Genomic DNA, 18,243 nt, shown 5'->3' with positions numbered 1-18,243 from the left:
CCTCGCGTCTAACCCCCACCGTTTCGCTTCTGCGGTCGCCGAGGCCCCGCACGAGGTGTTGGTTAGGGGCGATATGTGCGGCTTGAATATGAATACAGTGATGCACTGGAGTTCCATGTGCTCGCTCTCCCCCACTCGAGCGCGTTAATCAACAGTTTTTGCTCTTCAAATGGTGGATTACGGCTCACACAGCCGCCGCGTTTTCGCTAGCGGCTTGGCCCGATGTTATCTTGTTGGATCGAATCCTGCCGTGGATACGCTTCAGGATTATATACAACGAAACGCAGCGAGTTTGACGCACACGCTTTTCTTCATGTTAATATGCCAGGGACTATGCCCTTCACTGAGAGTGCTGTTAGACTGCTAATGCACATCTACCCTCTCACTGCAGTCCCCATACTCTAACTTTGACTGTCTCGCAGCAAGGGCACCTCGAGCGTCATTGAACTGAGCTATCATTCGCGCGCCCCTTCAGACACTCTGCACAATCCAGTCTTCAGAGTTTGAGGGACGGCGCGGAGGCTGGCAAAGATGGCCAGCGTATGACGGTTCACACAGCCACCGCGTTCTCGCTAGCGGCGTGGCCCGATGTTTATCTTGTTGGATTAAATCCTGCCGTGGATACGCTTCAGGATTATACACAACGAAACGCAGCGAATGTGACGCATGCGTTTTTCCTTCATGTTTGCTTAGGACTGTGCCCGCCTCCAGAGAGCGCTGTTGGACTGCTAATGCACATCTAAGCCTCTCACTGCAGTTTCCACACTCTAACATTTGACTGTCTCGCAGCAAAGGCTCCTCGAGCGTCATTTAACTGAGCTATCATTCGCGCGCCCCCTCAGACACTCTGCACAATCCAGTCTTCAGAGTTTGAGGGACGGCGCGGAGGCTGGCAAAGATGGCCAGTGTATACGGTTCACACAGCCGCCGCGTTCTCGCTAGCGGCGTGGCCCGATGTTCATCTTGTTGGATTAAATCCTGCCGTGGATACGCTTCAGGATTATACACAACGAAACGCAGCGAGTTTGATGCATGCGTTTCCTTCATGTTCTCTAACATTGACTGTCTCGCAGCAAAGGCACCTCGAGCGTCATTGAACGGAGCTATCATTCGCGCGCCCCCTCAGACACTCTGCACAATCCAGCCTTCAGAGTTTGAGGGACGGCGCGGAGGCTGGCAAAGATGGCCAGTGTATGACGGCTCGCACAGCTGCCGCGTTCTCGCTAGCAGCGTGGCCCAATGTTTATCTTGTTGGATTACACCCTGCCGTGGATACGCTTCAGGATTATACACAACGAAACGCAGCGAGTTTGATGCATGCGTTTTCCTTCATGTTCTCTAACATTGACTGTCTCGCAGCAAAGGCACCTCGAGCGTCATTGAACTGAGCTCTCATTCGCGCGCCCCCTCAGACACTCTGCACAATCCAGCCTTCAGAGTTTGAGGGACGGCGCGGAGGCTGGCAAAGATGGCCAGTGTATGACGGCTCACACAGCTGCCGCGTTCTCGCTAGCAGCGTGGCCCAATGTTTATCTTGTTGGATTAAATCCTGCCGTGGATACGTTTCAGGATTATACACAAAAAAAAAAAAAAAAAACGCTAATATTGTTTCGGGCCGCGTGGGAACGCTTGCCCGGCATTTCTCAATGGATGTTACTGAACTTCGGAGCGGATTTATTATCCAGGCAGACTCTGGAACAAGGGGAATGGAGATTACACCCCCAAACGGTGAATCACCTATGGCATATTTTCGGGGAAGCAGAAGTGGATTTTATTCGCGTCGAGCACGACTACGCATTGCCCGCTATGGTTCTCCCTAAGCCCTCCATCACCCCTGGGTCTGGATGCGCTAGCTCACAGCTGGCCCAGGACCAGCTTGTATGCGTTTCCTCCGATTCGGCTGGTCCCAGCGGTATTATGCAGAATACGGCGGGACAGAGTGGGACAGCTGTTGCTGGTGGCTCCGCGATGGCACACACAGCCGTGGTTTGCGGATCTCATCAATCTGTTAGCGGGCTCTCCGGTGGAGATTCCCCTCAGACGGGATTTATTATCGCAAGCACAGGGACGGATCTGGCATCCCAGGCCAGATCTGTGGAACCTGTGGGCGTGGCCTCTGAGCGGAGTGAGTTGATATGTCCCGGTTTTTCTGCTGAAACTACCGAGACTATACTGAACTCTAGAGCAGTTTCTACGAGACGCTTATATGCTTTCAAGTGGAAACTGTTTATGACATGGTGTGAAACTCATGATGTGGATCCAGTTTACTGCCCTGTGGCTTCAGTACTGGAGTTTCTTCAAGACCGTTTTTCGGAGGGATTGACACCAGCCACCCTGAAGGTTTATGTGGCAGCTATCTCAGCTCACCATGAGCATATAGGTGGTGTTTCAGTGGGTCGTCATCCACTGGTTTCTCGCTTTATACAGGGTGCGCGACGGTTAAGGCCTTTCCGCCCTGTGCGAGTTCCTTCATGGGATTTATCCATTGTGTTACTGGGTTTGTCAGGGCATCCGTTTGAGCCCCTGGAAACTGTATCGGATAAGCTCCTGTCTCTGAAGACACTTCTTCTCATGGCTTTATCCTCCCTTAAAAGAGTTGGGGATTTACAGGCTCTCTCTGTCTCACCCTCGTGCATGGAGTTTGCACCAGGCTCTGTGAAAGTGTTGTTGCGACCTAGGCCTAATTATGTTCCTAAGGTCGCGTCTAATCCTTTTCATTTTCAGCAGGTGGTCCTGGAGGCCTTTTCTCCTGCTGCGACAGAGTCTGGAGATCTAAGTCTTTGCCCTGTGAGGGCGTTGAAGACTTATGTGGATCGCACTGCCCCATGGCGTGAGTCTGACCAGCTGTTTGTCTGTTTTGGACATAAGAATAAGGGCCATGCAGTTACGAAACAGCGCATGTCCCATTGGCTGGTGGAGGCTATTTCCTTGGCCTATGAGGCGCGCGGGCTCGCTTCGCCCTTAGGAGTAAAAGGTCATTCCACGAGAACAGTGGCTTCTTCTCAAGCCTTTCTCAGTGGATCTTCTATGGATGATATCTGTGCTGCGGCAGGCTGGTCCTCACCGAGCACTTTTATCAGGTCTTACAGTCTGGATGTGAGGATGGCTCCTGGCTCCCGGGTTCTCTCCGCTTGAGCAGATGCTTCCTTGGATCCAAGCTATCAGGTACGTCAGGCGTGATGGTATAGCGTTCCCATACGTGGTGACGTCACCGCAGCATCGAAGTGACCTATGAAAGGGAACATCTCGGTTACGTATGTAACCTTGGTTCCCTGAATAGGGAACGAGATGCTGCGGTTCTGGCCGTGCCGTACCTTGATAGCTTTCTTCTCTTCTCGTCATGAAATCTGAGGTAAATGGCGCGCGGCACCAGGTATATATATGCCTACGCATGCTGGGCGGTGCCACGCGCTATTTGGCCAATAGGATTGGCGGGATGGTATAGGGCTTCAGACATTCGTCACACCGAAGGTGTTCCCATACGTGGTGACGTCACCGCAGCATCTCGTTCCCTATTCAGGGAACCAAGGTTACATACGTAACCGAGATGTTCTCTTGTGGCAAACTTAATGGATCCTGAGTCTAACGCCGCCTTCACACTGGCAGTTGAAATCAGCTCCGTAATACGCAATACGCCCCCAGTGGACATCGTACACAACGGTGAAAAGTGTCGGAAGCCTCGGAACCGAGTAGAACAAAAATGGCGGAAAGGTTGGAAAGGCTGACAGCGCGACACCCTGAAATACTCCCTGAAATCCTCACCGTTGTTCAGACGCAGCTCACCCACCAGGCGGTGAAACTCCCCGTACTGATACCTCTCTGCCAGGTAGTATTTTACTCACATGGATCTCTTTTTTTTTTGCTTGCTTCTCCAGTATAGGAGAGCAACAGCAAGACCATTGACAAGTCTACGATTAGCCATAATATAATTTTCTGGCTGTATGTGAATGAGCGGGAAAATGGCCACAACATTGAATTGTACAATATTTAAATATTTAATTATTTAATTGTATTAACTGCATAAATTACGTTATAAAATCATTAAAATGAAAAAATGACATGAAAACTTGTCGTTATAAAATCATTATTTATTTTATTAAAAGTTAAGAATTCAGGTTTGTTTATCAGTACCATAGCAACGCCAACTTCTGCTGGAATTGTCGGATAGGAACCGTCCGTAGCCTTTCGCAAGAGTTCAATTTTTTGAACGCATCCGGATGGCCAACGGACACGATTTTTTTCGCACCGCACTCATTCGCACCTGGTTCGGACCCATTCGCATGCGGTCTGCGAATCTCCATAGAAAATGAATGACTTCCGGTCGTTTCGCTGCCGTATCGGAGCTGATTTCAACTGCCAGTGTGAAGGCGGCGTAAGTCACGGATGGACTTTTGGCTCATTACTGAGGAATATTCTGGGCTTACGAATAATGTTTCAATTTCTGTGGCACCATTGACCGATCATTGCCTGGTTTCATTAACTTTGACACCAGCAATAAAACAAACCAACAGGAAAGATATTGGAAGTTTAATGCAGAACTTTTAAAGGATAAAGATTATTCAAGTCAAATAAGAAATTTGATTAATGAGATTACAAATGACTTTTCTTTAACTTTAAATGGGAGTGTTTTAAATGTAATACTAGGGAAATCTCAATTCGGGTTGCTAAAAAAAAAAAAACAGAGATCTGAAGCAAAAGGAGTTGATGTTAATTCAAGAAATGAATGCCTGTTGTAATAGACATGATTCTAGATGTTGAACAGTTACTCTCTCTTCAAGCTTAAGAAAAGCTCAAGGAGCTTTTGTAAGGTCTCGTGCAGAATGGCTGGAAGAAGGAGAGAAGAATACAGTTTCGATGATTTGTTTCGATGTTATGAATGGTCTCTTAAGTTGAGGTGGATCCAAGCCTTCCTTAGAAATAAACATTCAGTTTAGGTTTTCTTCTAAAAACGTTTAGATTCTTTTGGGGACATTCTTTTTAAGATGTGATTTTGAGCCGTCAAAATTAAAGTGTAAATTATCATCTATTCATGGTCAGGTATTATTATATTGGAAATTAATATACAAACACAACTTTTTGCCACATAGTTGTTCTTTGTGGAATAATATCCCTACCAAGGGGAAATAAGTGTTTGTTTGTTTTCAGGACAGGATGGACCTATGTCTGGTCCATTGTACACATTATGGATGGGGATGGAAATTTCCTTGGTTATGATGATTTTCTGTGAAAAATACAATATTATTTGTACTCAGGAATTGTAGGTGTCTTTGTTGAAAGCTGTTCCTGCTGGTTTGATTCAGCTGATTAAAGGTGCATTGTGTTATTCACTACCAAGATTAGGTAATCTAATCATCTCTGGTATTAATTTTACAGAGCAGATCTATAATAATGTGTTCCTGTAGCTCAATTGGTAGAGCATTGCAATAACAAGTGCAAGGTTGGGGGTTCGATCCCCTGGGAACACATTAAAAGTTGATAGCCTGAATGCACTGTAGGTCGCTTTGGATAAAAGCGTCTGCTAAATGCATTAATTTAATAATACAGTTTTAAGAACATTTGTAAATACACACATTTTCCCTTCTGAAGTAAATAAGAGACTACTTGTTTTCAGTTTTCCTGAAGATGAAGTGGTTTGAATTAGAACAAGATTTCTCTCTTATCCACTTCTACCAAAAGCAAAAGAAGTCACAATATTTATCACTGTAATGAATTCCTCAGAAGGTTTAATTTGGATTGTAATGAATGCACCTTTTGTGGAGCAGACACAGAGTCATTGGAGCATTTTTTTTTATGCAAACGCTCAAAAAAATTCTGGGAAGACCTTTATGCTTGGTTAAGTTTGAAGTATGTAATACCTGACCATTTTAAAATGGTAAAATACTTGTGTTTTTCTGTAAATTGTGATGTTGAATTTTGTGATTTTGGCCAATTACTTCATTTATAAATCTAGATTTTTTAATAACTCCCCCACTTTATTACTTTTCCAGCTAGATTTAAAGGTCTTCTTCAACTCCCTGAAGCTCATGTTAGCTGATGTTGCATGATGGCTAGCATATGTGTAACTTGTTTTGGTGGCTTGTGTTAAAATAACGTAGTGAATTTACACAAAGTCAGTACACAGACATAGTTTTGTTACAGTTTTGCTGTGCTCATGTCTTCTTTGTGTCCCCAGGCATCAAAACAACAAAGCACAACTGTGGTGGCCCAGGCACCTTCAGCTACAAGTAAATTGCTTTAACTGTGTCTTAATGTGCTGTCAATTGCTTTTGGATTCTGAACAGGTGTAGTGAATTGGAAAAGATATTCAAAGAGACACTATCAAAAGTAGAGAAAGCCTGACATCATCTCTAGGTGCAGTCGTGCAGCCAGCTTCAGAAAGACTGTGGGGCTGGTCACCAGGATAATGGACAACAGGGAGTGCTTTGAGGTTTTACTGCTCAGGAATGAGTTGGATTGCTTCACAGACGATGGAGGTCTTGAAGAGTAAAGTGTGTGTGTGCACATGCATTGTGTTTTTACTGTAGCAATTATGGTTACTTGCCATTCCTGTGTTTTCAGTGTAGTGTAAGATGTGTTTTTTTGTATTATTATTATAACTCAAAAACAATTAAAACTTAAATTGTGGAAATTATTCTTCATTATTTTATTCTGGTTTACTTGTATGTTATTTTGCTTAAAATAAAAAATGTAACAAAATTCTGGTTGAGGTAATTGTTTGCTCGATTAATGAGGAAAGGTCACCCATTCAACTGATAAATTAACAGCTAGTTAAAGATGTAAAGGGAACTGAACTGTTACAGTATTAATTAAAACAAATTGACTCTAACAATCAATCTCTTGTTCTCCTTTTGTTTCTATATGCATATTAACACAATTCGGCAGCAAATGAAGACTGAAGCCAGAATGTGGTTTTTCACAAAAACTCTGCTGATGTAACGTTCACCATGAAACTGTTAAGCACGAACTAGATAAATTGTTTAACTCACTTTACAATAAACAGAATCCCGGAAAGTGCTTAAAATAAAACTGGCACTTAACATTTTAAACCTCTGTATGTTCAAATAATAAAATAAATCATAATAACAATAATTAAAACATATTGGGAGATACAAGAATCTTTTAGAATTTGTTTAAAACATAAATAGTGTCGATAGAATAAATGTAATACCAAAAAGTGTACCAGTTTTGTTTACTTCACCAGCTCCTTGTAAACACTTTGAGAAGATTGAACAATTCGTCCTCAAAGTTATAGTTCGTTAAGCGTTGAACATATTTGATTATGTTTTATTATAGATCAGCGAATAAACATTGACTGCCTAAGTAAACTCGCTCTGTATTAATTCAGTCTTGCTCAGTAGTGTAGCCAGAAAAGAGACTCTGGGTGTGCATATGAAAATCTGGGTGTGCCACAATTGTTGTCAGATTACTGTGCAAAATTATTAACCCTAACCATAACCATGCCCCACACAACCATAAAACTATATAAAATAATATAGCTGCTAGCAGCAATACGGGGCCAAGCCCTGCAAGGCACAACAAGCAGACCAAGTATGGCGCACATCAAGCACAGCAGCGCAGCAAGCATTTAAGCACCAAGAGAAGTCCGGAGCCTGAAGAACAAAACATCAGAAATCGGTTATAGTACTTTTATGCGGCTCGGCCCGAAGATCATTTGAGCAAATGTTGGACAATTTTGGACCAATTTTGATGGAGGAGTTTTTTTCTGTATCAGGGGTGCAGGAGGATTCACATCTGTTGATGTTGGGCCCGGGGAGGGAGAAACATCCTCATCAGGTGTAACGTTAGGCCTTGTGTCCGGCATTCCATCAAGCCGAGGTTTTTTTTTTTGCTAAAAAAATTAAGAAGGGAGCTCTGGGACATATTGCTAGCTAGCAATGTGCAATCAAAAATCCTCTGTTTATATCATAGACAGTAAGGTTTATATGCAGCAAAGATCTCTGGGGAGCTGCTGGGGTCACAGTCAGCTGCTGTTTGCTTATTGGTTGGCAGTCCGAATGTCGGCAGATATTTTTTAACGAAAATAATTTAAAATGTAAATTACATTTTAAAATTTTTAGCATTATGGCACCATACATTGGATTCTTATTTCTGTGCCCGAGAGTATGAGTTAGAATGTTTAGTGACGTCACAGAACTGCCAGATTCAAACTGTTTTCGCGCGCTGGCTGGCGCTGAGCCAGAGACGGACGCGCTCAGCGCTTGTCATATAACACAACTAATATGCAGTGTTTTCAACCACATAATGTTTATTTTAGGTTTCATACATTTAAATATACATAATCACTAGTAAAACAATACATTGGTAACTTAGTTAGTAAAATACACACTGATGTCTATGGAAGCAGCAAAAACTATCTATCTATTCAAATGTAATTTGCCGACGTGTTTTATTCATATATCAGACACACATAGCAGAACAATAAAGTTTACTCTATTCTTCTCCCAGTTCAACAGCCACTTGCTTTCATGTATTTCGGGAGAAACTGGGGAATTCAAGTGCTGTACGTTAAATCCGGCTGACAGGACTCTGAACTGCAGCGCTCATCTCATTATAGATCGAGATAATTTATAAAGGTTTTTAAACGAAGAATCGGAATATCAGATAGTTGACATGGTAAGCAAGTTTGTGAATATATTTTAATAAAAAATGAAAAACGAAATAAAACGAATAGCGATACATCTGCGGTGTGTCACGTGACAATCATGACACGTCGCCATGGAAACAAGGGGTCGGTTAAAATATTTGTAACTTACGTGCGAAAGGGTTGATTTTAAAATATATATTTTCTAAGTAAACAACAATAGCCCAAGTTTAGTAAACATTTTTTATTGAGACTATAAAAAATAATTCTGCATCTATTTTAGGTGTGCCAGCTCAGCTGCCATTGTGGGTGGCACCGGCACACCCTGGCACACCCGTGGCTACGCCACTGGTCTTGCTTCAATACGTCTGCCCAGATACAGATGATGTCGTCAATCTATTTTCTTATTGGTTAAACCATTGATATATTAGACTTATCTATAAACACAGAAACACCATCCGCCATTTGCAACTGGTTTTCTGCTGCATTCAGTTTCTGCATTCAGACGTGAAGGAACATCTCGGTTACGTATGTAACCTTGGTTCCCTGAATAGGGAACGAGATGCTGCGGTGACGTCACCACGTACGGGAACACCTTCGGTGTGACGAATGTCTGAAGCCCTATACCATCCCGCCAATCTTATTGGCCAAATAGCGCGTGGCACCGCCCAGCATGCGTAAGCATATATATACCTGGTGCCGCGCGCCATTTACCTCAGATTTCATGACGAAGAAGAAAGCTATCAAGGTACGGCACGGCCAGAACCGCAGCATCTCGTTCCCTATTCAGGGAACCAAGGTTACATACGTAACCGAGATGTTCCCTTTCATAGGTCACTTCGATGCTGCGGTGACGTCACCACGTATGGGAACGCTATACCATCACGCCTGACGTACCTGATAGCTTGGATCCAAGGAAGCATCTGGTCAAGCGGAGAGAACCCGGGAGCCAGAAGCCATCCTCACATCCAGACTGTAAGACCTGATAAAAGTGCTCGGTGAGGGCCAGCCTGCCGCAGCACAGATATCATCCATAGAAGATCCACTGAGAAAGGCTTGAGAAGAAGCCACTGCTCTCGTGGAATGACCTTTTACTCCTAAGGGCGAAGCGAGCCCGCGCGCCTCATAGGCCAAGGAAATAGCCTGCACCAGCCAATGGGACATGCGCTGTTTCGTAACTGCATGGCCTTATTCTTATGTCCAAAACAGACAAACAGCTGGTCAGACTCACGCCATGGGGCAGTACGATCCACATAAGTCTTTAACGCTCTCACAGGGCAAAGACTTAGATCCCCAGACTCCACCGCAGCAGGAGAAAAAGCCTCCAGGACCACCTGCTGAAAGCGAAAGGGATAGATGCGACCTAGGGACATAATTGGGCCTTGGTCGCAACAACACTTCCACAGAGTCTGTGCTATAAAAGTCAGGATTTATCCGGAACAATTCCAAGGGCTCAAACAGATGCCCTGATAAACCATGCAACACAATGGAAAAACCCATGAAGGGACCCGCACGGGGCAGAAAGGCCTCAGCCGTCGCGCACCCTGTATGAAGGAGAAACAGTGGATGACGGCCCACTGAGGCACCATTTATATATTCGTGGTAAGCTGAATGGCTGCCACGTAAACCTTAGGGTAGCTGGTGTCACTCCATCCAAAAAACGTTCCTGAAGGAACTCCAGTACTGACGCCACTGGGCAGTAAACTGGATCCATATTATGAGTTTCACACCAGGCCGTAAACAGTCTCCACTTGAAAGCATATAAGCGTCTCGTAGAAGCTGCTCTAGAATTCAGTATAGTCTCGGTAGTTTCAGCAGAAAGACCGGGACATATGAACTCACTCTGCTCAGAGGCCACGCCCACAGATTCCATAGATCTGGCCTCGGGTGCCAAATCAGTCCCTGTGCTTGTGATAATAAATCCTGTCTGAGGGGAATCTCCCATGGAGAGCCCGCTAACAGATTGATCAGATCCACAAACCACGGCTGTGTGTGTGCCACCGCGGAGCCACCAGCAGCAGCTGTTCCACCCTGTCCACCCGTATTCTGCGTAATATCGCCGGAATCAGACAGATTGGGGGAAAACGCATACAAACTGGTCCTGGGCCAGTTGTGGGCTAATGCATCCAAGCCCAGGGGTGCTGGAGGGCATAGGGAGAACCAAAGCGGGTAATGCGCAGTCGTGTTTGACGCAAACAATTCTACTTCGCTTCCCCGAAAATCTGCCATAGGAGATTCACCGATTGGGGGTGCAATCCCCACTCCGCTTGCTCCAGAGTCTGCCTGGATAGCAAATTCGCTCCAAAGTCCAACGTCCGGGGACATGAACAGCTCGGATCGATAGAATTTAGTTCTGAAAACAAAGAACATGTTTCGCCAGCCTGCACAGGGGGCGAGAGAATAATCCTCTCTGATGATTCGGGTATGACACAACCGCTGTGTTGTCTGATCTGAGCAGCACATGACGGCCGATCAGCAGATTCGAGAAATACTGGAGAGCCAGAAAAACAGCCAGTAATTTCAACCTGTTTATGTGCCAACTCCCTTGACAAACAGCTCCCCAGTCGGTCAAAGACGCATCCGTCGTGACAGTCTCTCGGGAAGCGCAAATCCCCAGCCGGACTCCGGTCAGGAGAATTCAGTCAGGAGAATTCGGTTGACATACATATTTTTAAGCGACATCACACATCGCCGTGTCACCGGAATCGTCCGATGCGGAGACAACGGGGTGAAACATTCCATACGTAAGCCCAGGCTGTTAAATGATTCAGCACAAGATCCCCATGAGAGTGTGCTTGAGTCTGCGATTGCGCTAAACACCAGCTAATCGCCTAAAATAGTTCAAACACGAACGCCCTGGTGCCGCAACGGGGCCAGAGATCCATCCATGCATTTTGAGAAATACTGATACGCTTTGCTCTCTAAAGCGAATCTGAGGAACTTCCTGAGTGCAAGATTCAGATGGTGTAAACCCAGAATGGGTCGTAATCCGTCAGTGTTTTTTTTTTTTTTTTTTTTTTACCACAAAATGACGGCTGTAAAAAACCCCGCCTCCATCTGAGAGGGGTGTACTTCCTCTATAGCCCCTTTGCTCAGCAGAGTTGACATCTCCTGTCGCAGCACCGCTATTTCCATCGGCTTCGCCACTGTGGAAAGAATTCTGCGGAAAGGAGGCGGCCCTTATTGAAACTGAATGGTGTATCCATGACAAATCGTGCGTAACACCCATAGAGAAATGTCGGGCAAGCGTTCACACACGGCCGAGACCATACTAGCGGTCTCAAAATTTCCGCTTCCTGCAACGCTGTCATACATGTTAAAATATCCGGGCATGAAAAGCTCGTGGCGTTCGTGCACAGGGGAAGTGTATGTATAAGAGCCGTTGCGTCTCGTTGTGTATAATCCTGAAAACGTGTCCACGGCAGGAATTAGGCCAACAGATTGAACATCGGGCTTTGCCGCTAGCGAAAAACGGCGGCTGTGCGAGCCGTCATAAAGGGGTCGTCTGTGCAGGACCCTTGAATCGCCCCTCGAATTCTGAAAGCTGGATTGCGCAGAGTGTCTGAGGGAACGTTTGGCATTACAGCTCAATCCAATGCTGCTCGAAGCACCGTTTGCTGCGAGGTAAACAATGTAGAATGTGGGGACTGCAGTGAGAGGGTTAGATGTGCATAGCAATCCAACAGCACTCTCTGTTGGAGGGCACAGTCCCTGGCAAGCATTAAGGAAAACGCATGCGTCAAACTCGCTGCGTTTCGTTGTGTATAATCCTGAAGCGTATCCACGGCAGGATTTAGTCCAAAAAGATAAACATTGGGCCACGCTGCTAGCGAGAACGCGGCAGCTGTGTGAACCGTCATACACTGGCCATCTTTGCCAGCCTCCGCGCCGTCCCTCAAACTCTGAAGGCTGGATTGTGCAGAGTGTCTGAGGGGGCGCGCGAATGAGAGCTCAGTTCAATGACGCTCGAGGTGCCTTTGCTGCGAGACAGTCAATGTTAGAGAACATGAAGGAAAACACATGCATCAAACTCGCTGCGTTTCGTTGTGTATAATCCTGAAGCGTATCCACGGCAGGATTTAATCCAACAAGATAAACATTGGGCCACGCTGCTAGCGAGAACGCGGCAGCTGTGCGAGCCGTCATACACTGGCCATCTTTGCCAGACTCCGCGCCGTCCCTCAAACTCTGAAGGCTGGATTGTGCAGAGTGTCTGAGGGGGCGCGCGAATGATAGCTCCGTTCAATAACGCTCGAGGTGCCTTTGCTGCGAGACAGTCAATGTTAGAGAACATGAAGGAAACGCATGCATCAAACTCGCTGCGTTTCGTTGTGTATAATCCTGAAGCGTATCCAGGGCAGGATTTAATCCAACAAGATGAACATCGGGCCACGCCGCTAGCGAGAACGCGGCGGCTGTGTGAACCGTCATACACTGGCCATCTTTGCCAGCCTTCGCGCCGTCCCTCAAACTCTGAAGACTGGATTGTGCAGAGTGTCTGAGGGGGCGCGCGAATGATAGCTCAGTTAAATGACCCTCGAGGAGCCTTTGCTGCGAGACAGTCAAATGTTAGAGTGTGGAAACTGCAGTGAGAGGCTTAGATGTGCATTAGCAGTCCAACAGCGCTCTCTGGAGGCGGGCACAGTCCTAAGCAAACATGAAGGAAAAACGCATGCGTCACATTCGCTGCGTTTCGTTGTGTATAATCCTGAAGCGTATCCACGGCAGGATTTAATCCAACAAGATAAACATCGGGCCACGCGCTAGCGAGAACGCGGCGGCTGTGTGAACCGTCATACGCTGGCCATCTTTGCTAGCCTCCGCGCCGTCCCTCAAACTCTGAAGACTGGATTGTGCAGAGTGTCTGAGGGGGCGCGCGAATGATAGCTCAGTTCAATGACGCTCGAGGTGCCCTTGCTGCGAGACAGTCAAAGTTAGAGTATGGGGACTGCAGTGAGAGGGTAGATGTGCATTAGCAGTCTAACAGCGCTCTCAGTGAAGGGCATAGTCCCTGGCATATTAACATGAAGAAAAGCGTGTGCGTCAAACTCGCTGCGTTTCGTTGTATATAATCCTGAAGCGTATCCACGGCAGGATTCAATCCAACAAGATAACATCGGGCCAAGCCGCTAGCGAAAACGCGGCGGCTGTGTGAGCCGTAATCCACCATTTGAAGAGCAAAACTGTTGATTAACACGCTCGAGTGGGGGAGAGCGAGCACATGGAACTCCAGTGCATCACTGTATTCAGATTCAAGCCGCACATATCGCCCCTAACCAACACCTCGTGCGGGGCCTCGGCGACCGCAGAAGCGAAACGGTGGGGGTTAGACGCGAGGCGACTTAAGAAATACACTCCAGAGCGCGGATACTTCCTAATGGCGTTAGTGCACAGGGGAAGTGTATGCATATTTTACTGTAGCCATAGGCTATCAAGGAGAGAACCTGTAGAGAGGCTGCAACGAACCTCTCATAAGTGCCTCCTCGTGATAACCCATCATACGGCTCCTACCTTTCGTTGACTCATCGCGTCCGCGGAGAGGAGTATACTGCTCGTAGATGATCGCTGAGAACGCGAGATAATAGGGCACAGAAGATTCGCTTCGTACTGAAGGAATGAAATCTGAGGTAAATGGCGCGCGGCACCAGGTATATATATGCTTACGCATGCTGGGCGGTGCCACGCGCTATTTGGCCAATAAGATTGGCGGGATGGTATAGGGCTTCAGACATTCGTCACACCGAAGGTGTTCCCGTACGTGGTGACGTCACCGCAGCATCGAAGTGACCTATGAAAGGGAACGATATAAACACCAGAAAAAGACCATACATTCACACATGGCTTTTAAACAATGGGCATATGTGTCGCCAAACTCTTTGCTCTACTTTGTGTTTTTCTTCTTTATAGGACTCCGCCTTCAATTCATGCAGGTAACGTTAAAGGAAACAATTAGAACAGAAAGTGAAAGTAACTTTTGAATTTGAACATTTGGCATATGTATAAGAACATAATTGAAATCTTATTACAAATTTATGCTGTATAGTAAACTTGAAAGATATAACTATAACTTCTATACTCGTTTAACTAAATATGAGTTTTGTAGATTATATGTCCATGAATACTCTAGAATTTTCAGTATATTCTAGTCAAAATCTCAAATCTGAAATTGCATATGATAAAGAAAGGTGTTGGTAGCTAAGCTGCTGTCATGTTGATCAAAATTCAGGTTTAGTCTCCCAGAGATCAGGACTAGTCTAGATCCATATGATACGATTCAGTATCTTTGGTTCTTTGTGTTGCTTAAACTTGAGACTTCAGTCATATATTTTACTGTTTTCTCCATCAGGAATTCAACATTGTATCACGATTTTTATTTATTTTTTGCTCTTTATTGCAGAGAAACACTCGCTGTATTACATTTACACAGGTTTGTCCAAACCTGTCGATCTGCCGGGCATCTATGAATTCACTGCTATGGGTCTCTTGATGACATACAGATCGACTATTACAATAGTGAAGAACAGAGAAATATTCCCAAACAAACCTGGATGAAGGAGAAAATGGAAAAGGGTTACTGGGAAGAAGACACTCAGTTTAGAAAGCGCAAAGAACAGTGGATCAAGAAGAATATCGACTCTCTGATGAAATGCATGAAACAAAATGAATCAGGTGAGGAGCATTTATACAGTTTAATTTGAACCTAAATAAATTCATTGTACTATATTTTCATTATATTTTTTCTTACCAACATTTTGATCCATCTCCATTTCAGATCTTCATGTTCTTCAGTGGAGACACGGTTGTGAAGTTGAGCAACAGGGAAGTGAACCAAAACGCATTAATGAGTACTGCTATGATGGAGAGGACTTTGTGTCTTATGATTATAAAAAGTCTCAGTGGGACGACCCAGCTGACACTAATTTAATATCCAAGTGGAAATGGGATAATGTGCCGATCTTAAAACAACACACAACAGACTACCTGAAAATGGAGTGTGAGGACTGGCTCAAGAAATTCAGACAATATGCAGATGAGGAGCTCAAAAAAGCTTGTGAGTAAATGTACAGCATTTATATTTGATATTCATCTGCAGATGATTGATAAACTGATTCCTGTGTTTTCAGCTCTTCCAGATGTTCACATGTTTGCAAGGAAATCCAGGAATGAAACCCAGCTGAAAATCATCTGTATGGCCTCCAGCTTCTACGCCAAAGACATGATGATGACCATTAGGAAATATCGCACACCTCTGCCTGAGATAAAATCCACTGAAATCAAACCAAACCCTGATGGGACCTTCCAGATACAGAAGAGTGTGGAGATTAGTGAGGATGAAAAAGAAGCAGAATATGACTGTTTTGTGTCCCACAAGAGTATGGAAGAACCAATTATCAAAAAATGGGGTAATCAAAGCAGTTACACATACATACAGAAACATCACTTGATGAATTAAAAATACATTTAAGTTGTGAATTTCCATTTTCCCCTTATTTTTTGGATTTTTTACAGAGAAAAAACGCCCGGGCTTCCCACCAGACACTTTCATAGTTATGATTGTAGCAGGGATTGCAGTTTCCGTTCTGGCAATTGTTTTAGTGGTTTACATCAAGAACAAGAAGAATTGCTCTAATGGTGAGTAGTCACTAATTAAAGATGATCCACACATTCTTGTTTTTGGTTTTTTTGGTTAAATGTGTACAAAATATTTTGTCTGAAAATAGTCAGCACCAACACCAAGATGTGAAACCAGCTTTTCATATAAAAAAAAATGCATCACTGCATTATTATTTGCCCGGAGTTTTGGTGCAACCTTATCTAAATGGTTAATTTTACAAGGCACTCTACTTTCTCCTACAGATCAAGACAACAGTAGCGAAACACCAGGCAGCAGTGACGCAAGCTCAGTGGAGCTTATTTCCTCTCAGGTAATTATACATTAGATGGAAGTTCAGTGCTGTTTAGACACACTTCTTTCTTTTATTTCCACAACTTTGTCTTTATGTTTGAGACTGCAGTTGTCAACTACTTTGAAGGCAGGGACAGTTCTGCTTAAGTCAAGTTGATTAAGCACCATTATAAGTCGAGGACAGCAATATGCTTAGCCTTTTGGGCGAGCTGCAAAGGTTTGATTGCACACACCTGGATACAAACAAAAGTGAGTTTCAGTAAAAGTCAAAAGCAGATGTATAGACCTTAGTCAGGGTAGTGCCATATTTAGTTTTTTACAGGAACAAAAACAAGGCTGTGAGGGCTGAAGTGCAGTATGTTCAATGGTTTGCTCTGTTGCTTATGATCGGTGTGTTAACAATAAACTACCGATCGTTCAGTCGAAATCTCTGGTGGATAGTTGTGAGTTATGAAAATTATGCATGCCATTAAAAAGATTGTAAATGTATCCCTCAAAGCATTGTTTTCATTTTTGTTAAGTTTAATATGGTTACTAACCTGAGATGTACTCCATGAATTGCAAGTCCCATTAAACTCTGTTGGTTATGACAAAACTTAATATGACTTGTTTTAATATTTAATAACATGATCGTTTCTGTCTGTTTTCCAGGGTGAGGAATCCAGTGGTGACAAATCAGAAGATTATGTAGAAATTAAGCTGGGCCACAAGCCTATAAAAGAGAGCTACTGAACAGCTATTGTTTTAAAGCACATATAAAATAATTAATGCAAACACAGTTCATAATGTTCACCTAATGACCAGTAGTAAATTGACATGTACATGTAACATCTGAAACAAGAGTGCATGGGTATAAAAAGTGCATTCTGAAAGTTTCTTTAGAGCAATGTAATTCAGAAAATACATTTCACACTGTGCAGCTGGGAAAAATGACGCAAGCATTTCACAAGAACACATGAAAGAAATGGTTGTGTCACTCTTTGTCACTATTGTCTTGCTGCACACTTCCTCCAAATAATAATATTTTGTCCAGATTTCTTTTTTTTTTTTAACAAAACCCATCTACATGCTACAGTTTCTGTTTCAGTTCTGGCGCACCCGTCCCAACATCCTTCACCATACAACGCCTACATTTGACATCATACGTTTTGCAATGCAGCAGTGCTCTGTCATCACGAAATGTTGAATTAATACTGAGAAAACATTTTCCTTTACTTCTTTATTGTTCTGTTAAACTGATGTGTCATTTTGTTCAGAGACTGACATTCACAAACAGAATGAAAATAGTTTTCTATGTTTTACATTGTAATGTCCTTGCAGATGTTTTATATAGGTCTCTTAAAGGACACTGAGAGACAGAGGAGCAGAATACAGATATGCAGTATTCACGGCAAACATTAATTGCACTAATAGTGAAACATTACACAAACCAAGCATAGAAGTGACAGTATAATGGGATAATGGGTATAGAAGAAGTGTCATTGAATATCAGGCTGAAACAACGAGAAACCTATGCACAGATCAAATTTCCACTCCTTGTTCTCTATTTCTGTTTAATTGTAACTTTATATATATATATATATTAAAGTTGTATGTATGGATACTTATCTCTGTTGTCTGACTTTCTGATGTTGGCCTGTTTGGACTGATATCCATTATCATACTACTACACATTATAAAAAATTAAATAATTAAATAATAATAATTAGCTGCTTTCTGCTCCACTTTACTCACA

The 18,243-nt window shown here is 44.0% G+C and overlaps 1 pseudogene; it reads left to right on the top strand.

Annotated features, from left to right (window-relative positions):
* Window positions 1-9,048: 9,048 nt before the first annotated feature.
* LOC132142901 (zinc-alpha-2-glycoprotein-like) lies at window positions 9,049-17,240 on the top strand (annotated as a pseudogene).
* The last annotated feature ends 1,003 nt before the right edge of the window (window positions 17,241-18,243 follow it).

Source organism: Carassius carassius, chromosome 1 (assembly GCF_963082965.1).
Source record: "Carassius carassius chromosome 1, fCarCar2.1, whole genome shotgun sequence".
NCBI classification, from domain to species: Eukaryota; Metazoa; Chordata; class Actinopteri; order Cypriniformes; family Cyprinidae; genus Carassius; species Carassius carassius.
Note: the sequence above shows the minus strand (reverse complement) of the source record. Positions and strands in the feature narration are given on the sequence as shown.